Here is a 6,197-nt window from a genome sequence, read left to right on the forward strand (position 1 = left end):
CAAAGGCTCATTAATAAGAGTCCTATGACTAAGGCTGTCAGAAATAACTTCAGACTCATTAAATCCCACTCACGCTGATGGAACAGTTCTGAAAGAGTATGTAGAGTCGCACAACTGCTGGAAGGACGGACAACTAGTCTATTACAGAAGTGTTTTTGAGCAGACTGCTTACCACAAGCACCATTCCTTTGCACAGAAAGCTGCAGAGAGGATACTTGAACTCTGAACAGCAGGGAAGCACTAAGTTTAGAGTTCATTTAAAAAAAAAAAGTCATCACAAAATACTAACAAACTAAATGCACTCGTGTGCCTCTGTAATGAATTATCATGAGCTAGAGTTATCACCAATATTAGCATTATTAACATAAAACATTAGCAGAAGAATATGGGTACACAAAGCATCTTAATAAAATTTGAGCTTTTGGGTGAACAGGCTAGAAGGCTGCATTTTCAGGCTAAAATTATGTTGGTTACATGGAAATGAGCACCCAGGGCGTGGAACTGGCAGTACTTACAAATGAAAATCAGGTTTCTCAAAATGAATCAAAGTCTCTACCAAGCTAAAAAGCATATAGATACCTATCCATACAATCTTGTCTATTGCTTCACATCAACTATAATACAGAAGTATCCACCAGTAAATTAAGAGGCTTTCTCCTTCTCACAGATAGAATATATCTGTGCCCTCCCTGCTTATCAAGGAAGTTTGTTGCATACTGGAAGGGCAGAATCCTTCATCCTTTCATATTTGGCACAGGTAGCTAAACTACCTGAACCTTGTACCAGCAAATATGTTCTAAGCCACCTGCCCAAGACGCAGCACATTTTCTTCTGCACACAAAGCGTGCATTACCTGTGATTCATCAGTCACGTTAAATATTTACACGATATCAGAAACTACCTAGAATAACCACTATATATGAACTACTGTAGTCTATAAAGCCCCTGTATCACTTTAACAGAAGCTCTTCTCATGACCACAGACGCCCATCTAAAACAGCAGCTACCAGAACAACACATTAAAGCAGTGTCTGAAATGTTGTGAGGCAGTACTACTCAAGGAGAACAGCACATGCTGTTTTGCAAGTTGTGCAGCGTCCAACTTGTGCAGTTACAGAGAAAAATAAAGCCAGAAGACAAAAAATTAAGTATATTTTGGCATGACAGGAAAATAGGAAAAACAAATATATTTTTTTTTCAGTTATTTGCAAAGTTAGATCCAAAAAAAAAAAAAAAAAGCATCTAGTAAGATATAAAATTACTTTGAAATACTACAGATTAAAAAACAGGAAAAAAAAAAAGGAAAAATCGCTGATGTGATGCCTGTCATATTGCTGATACTATACCTAATAACACGTCTATGAGCATGCGCTTTCAGAGAACCCCAGTTTATTATGAAAAAGCCTGTAGTTTGGGCTAGGCATCAACCTTCATTGTGGCTTTCCCAGTTTATTTATTTGCGGAATTTCGCTTCAGACTTATTTTTAAAGCCTGCCACAGCACTCGCAGGTTAACCAATGCCATCATTACCCTCCCCAGCGGTTAACCATAACCCCAGCCCTAGGATTATTGACGCTGACCCCCTGACAGCGCCCACGGGCAGAGCCTCCCCTCACACGGCAGGGACCGGGGCCCGCCCCCCACCGCCGCCAGCTTCCCGCGGGCCCAGCGGGGCCCCCCGGGACCCCTCAGCAGCTCTGAGGGGCCCCCAGCCCCCAGAACGCCTCCCCCAGACCCGGGGGCGGCTCCGCAGCGCTCCCGAGCCCCCGTGCCCGTCCCCTGAGGCCGCGGCCCCCCCTCAGGCCGTGCCTGAGGCCCCCCGCCCGCCCCTCACCGCCCCTCACCGCCAGGCCAGGCCAGCAGCGGCCGCCGCCGCGGATTCAAAAAGCGAGCCGCCGCACTAAGCGCGCCGCCCATTGGCTGCCCGTCCCCGCGGCCGCCTGTAAGCCGCCTCCTCATTCGGCTTCGCTGCCAGATGTCCCGCCCTCCCCCTATCCTGGTGGAAAGAGGGGGTTCGGCGCGCGCCCTCTCGGATTGGCTGTTCCGCCTGCCGCTCTCCGCCAGGCGGCCTCCTATTGGTGGTGGGAGAGGAACGGGCCTCGCGGCTGTACCCGAGAGCAGGTTGCTGAGTGGGTGGGGTCAGCGTGCGCTGATTGGCTGCTGCCGCCGTTCGAACGCTTCCAACGGCCGGGGCCGCCCTGAGGCGAGCAGAGGAGGGCGGGAGGCGCCTCAGGGTGGGGTTTGTCGTCGCTCCGCCGTTCTCCCTGCACTGCCTTGTCCCATTGCCCGCCTCGCCACCTCTGAGTGACCTTGGAGGGGTTATAAATAACTGTCCATCATTAAAATGTTGTTAATAAATAATTGTCCATCAGTAAAATATTAATATTTCAGTCGCGTCTGCCTTTCTGAGGGTGTCGGCGTGCAAACATGCTGCTGAGTTTCGTTATAAACAATTTCTGGCAAATAAGGGGGATGAGAGCTGAGGTGAGAGCCAGCCAGCTGACTCGGTGGCACCAGCCAAAAATGATGACACCAAGTGCTTTTCCCTCATTTTTTCTCTATTTTTCTCTCCTACTAAAGCTTTCTGATCTGGAAAGGGATTCATTTGTATGTGCCCAGCATCTCTGAAACCTGAGTTAACAGTGCCTCAGACTCAATGTAAAAAGAATGAGAAATATAAAAACTAATTTTGCACGTTTTCCTATTATATGCTAAATTCTTATATGCCAAATTGAGTTCTTAGATCTTACTCAGTTTTTTATATTACAGATTTTTATTAGTTCAAATATTTTCATGAGTGATCCAGCAGCCGTTAGTGTCAGTAAGAGTCTATCGACTTTTTATGATTTGGAAGAAAGTAGAAGAGGAAAACGCAAATAAAGACGGTAGCAGGTGTTGTTTGTGTGAAGAAAGATACACATAAATAAGGATTATTTTCTTAAGGAAAAGGTATCAATAGCAGCCCGGAAGTCAAGGCAGTCGTTTCAATTTTGACACCTCAGTCAGCCAAGTATTAGTCATACAGTAACTGCGCTTTATATTATGCAATGCCATCAGTGACACACAGACAGAGTAAAACCTAACCTGAGGTCCTTCTGTGACCTTGAAAGCTCATCACCATTCAACAGTTCCAGGATAACCCTCACCGGCTTTTTTCCATGCTCTTCTTTCGTTGCATCCTCGCAAAGGAATTCTCAGCCCGGTCTTCAGGTTCCCACACTCCCTGAGCCATGGGCCGGGTTTCCCGTAGATTTGGAACAAGTTCTGCCGTAGTGGACTCATCATTTCCGTGGTAAAGGTTCTGGAGAATATGTGGGTGATTGTACATTCATTGCCACTTGACCTCTAGAAACTCAAAGGAGCTATATAAAATGTACCTGCAAACATAGGAAAAGCATATTTATCAGGGTTTAGGATTAATGGGTGGTAGATGCGTCACTTCTTTGTCAAACTTTTAAATACAATAAAAACGAAGCATAAACATTCATAGATAAATAGTGGTATACCATGCATAGAGTGGCTGACCCATTTTCTTGAATAGGTTTATAAAACTAGAATTAAAATCTCATATAGCAACTGGGGTATTCTGATTAAACATCTTAAGCTATTCTTCCTTGTTCCTGGGACTGAGAAAACATGGACAAATTTTAGGTAGCAATTACTTAAGAAAAGTTGTTAACTGCTTTTATAAAGAACATGTAGATGAAGAACATTAGATGTAGAGCTTAGGGATATGGTTTATTAGATGTAGAGCTTAGGGATATGGTTTAGTGGGGACTGTTAGCGTTAAGTCAGAGATTGGACTCGGTGATCTTGAGGTCTCTTCCAACCTAGAACTTCTGTGATTCTGTGATTTTTTTTCTCACCAAAATTTAGATCAGACCTGATGACAGAAAATAATTACTATTCTTTATATATCTCCCATTTAAAAATCGAAGTGTTTTTCTTATAAAAGTCTCCGAAATACAAACACCTTTTATTTTTGTTGTGTACAATGTAGCATGCAGTTGAAACTTGCTGTTTCTTCCAGTTATCTAAGCACCAATAACCCTGAGTATAACACTAAGTAAATAGTTAGTTTCGTCTTGCAGTAACACCCACAGGGAGAAAATTCCAGGAGACTCAATCATTCAGTGAGTCCTATCACATAATCATCGTGGGATCTAATACCATGTAGAAAAAGCAATGAAGCTACACGGGAAAATCTGATGTAACCCCAAGAGGCCCGAAGGGAATGTTGATGCCCTGTGTTGTCTCTGCCAGTTGTATGTGTAGCAACAGCCTCCAAGTTTCTTGGCTTCGGGGTGTGAGTTTACGTAGTTTACTGCCTCTGTCCCATAGATAAGTTGCAAGCATTCGTTTTGGGGTTTAACTTTATCTAATTTGTTGTTTTTGTTTTTAAAGAACTAAAGTGTTTTTTCAACCAACTGCAATGAATTCCTGGAAGGAATGGATTCCTTGAGAGCTTTATTCCATTTAGCAAGAGCAGTAGCTTTCAGAACGTGGGACAGGAGGGAGATTGCGCACAAGATGTATATGGGTGTTGGGAATTGGCACAAAGGGCATGGACATGAGTCCACGGAACAGTTGTTCGATCTGAGCTTGTTTTAAGCAACCAGGAGTAGGCCTCAGCAAATCCCATGGCTTGCTGTAGCTGAGCAAACCAAGCTACCAGGGCAACTATGAGAAGTTCCCATGACAGTGTTCCCACATCGCCCAATTGAGGAATTCAGAAAAATATTGTTACCAGCAGCTGGCTTCAAGTCTATGTGACTGCTAATCACAAGGGGGTTGTTTTCTTGCAGGTGGGGTTGTTTTCTTGTAGTTGTTTGTCTGAGTGCTTTTGACCAATAATCTTGTGTGAAACACTGTCCGCCCCTGTTAAGTTCACTATAAAAGTTAGGCTATCCGGACAATAAAGTTGAACTATGCTTTATCACTCACATTGAATTGGCTGCATTTGTTCCTTCAGCCGCGAACCGACATGTGGGGGTCAGTGGGAGCATGAGAAACCAGAGAAAGAAATCCAGCCACCCTTTTTATCTCTTTTTCTAAGAGATAAGTAGGTGAGAGGAGTGGGACTAGGACAGGGTTTGCGAACAGTGGTATCTGTTGAAAAAGACAGGTACAAATTATTCCACTCAAGGATCCTGGATGTGGAGTTTAGGGACAGATGCTTTGGAAAGCAAGGGAATGGGTGTATGCAAGGCAAGGGAGGCAGGGGAGGAGGACACAAGATAAAAGGGAAAGATGAACACAAAATAATACAGACAAGAATAGCTCACAGCTGGAGACCTCAGGAACCTCACCTTACGCTGCTTTGTTGACAAAGCTTGCTTTCCTAACAGCCCTTTCACATCCACAGCCTGCTTAAGCTGGCTCTGAAAATGATAGGAACTCGATTTGTTGTTAAAGGAAAAGGTTAAAGATGCTCGAGACTCTTATTTCCTCACAAAGTCCAGAAACTGTCTTCTCCTGCCTTTAGTATCTGGGAGGTTCAACTTTTGTTCCAGGATAGCTGGTTTAGAAGCTGGCATTTTACTTCTTAGGAACATATTTTCCTTTTATTACCTCTCCAAATGCCAAATTTTAAAGGCAGTTTGTCCTTTCCAGCACTCTAAATTTCTAAATTTCCAGGAATTTGAATTTCTATGTGGTTTTTAGCGTTACAAATTAATTTTAACAGCAGAATTACTGTCAAAATTAATGTTCATTCTTTTCATCAGCTCCATAACGCGTGTGATTTTAGCTATTTAAATCAGTATTTTAATTTACTGGAGGTGGCTCTGTGAGGAGGTATTGAGGAACATATTTGATTTGTGCCCGGACCGGGTTCTGTGGTATTTGTTTCCTAAATGTTGCAAAAAGAGGGGTTTTATCTGAGGGGAAAGCACTCACGGGGGGGTGACAAAGCCCAGACTAGAAACCGCCCTCGCGTTGGGCACAAACGTGAGGTAAATCCCAGCGGCGCTGTGCCTTAACCCAAACCTTCCTTAGGGAAACCAAATCCCAATCCCAACGAAAACACGGAACAAAGTGCCGGCAGCGCGGCCCCCCTCAGCCCAACACCTCCAGGGGGGCGGCCCCGGGCCGCTGGAGCCGCTCGGAGCGGCCTCCCCCGGCGGGCGGGCCCCGGGCGGGGCGGCGGCGGCTGCGCGGGCGCGGAGCGAGGGCCGGCGGCAGGCAGGGGGGCCGGG

Source organism: Netta rufina (genome assembly GCF_964035555.1).
Source record: "Netta rufina genome assembly, chromosome: 9".
NCBI lineage: Eukaryota > Metazoa > Chordata > Aves > Anseriformes > Anatidae > Netta > Netta rufina.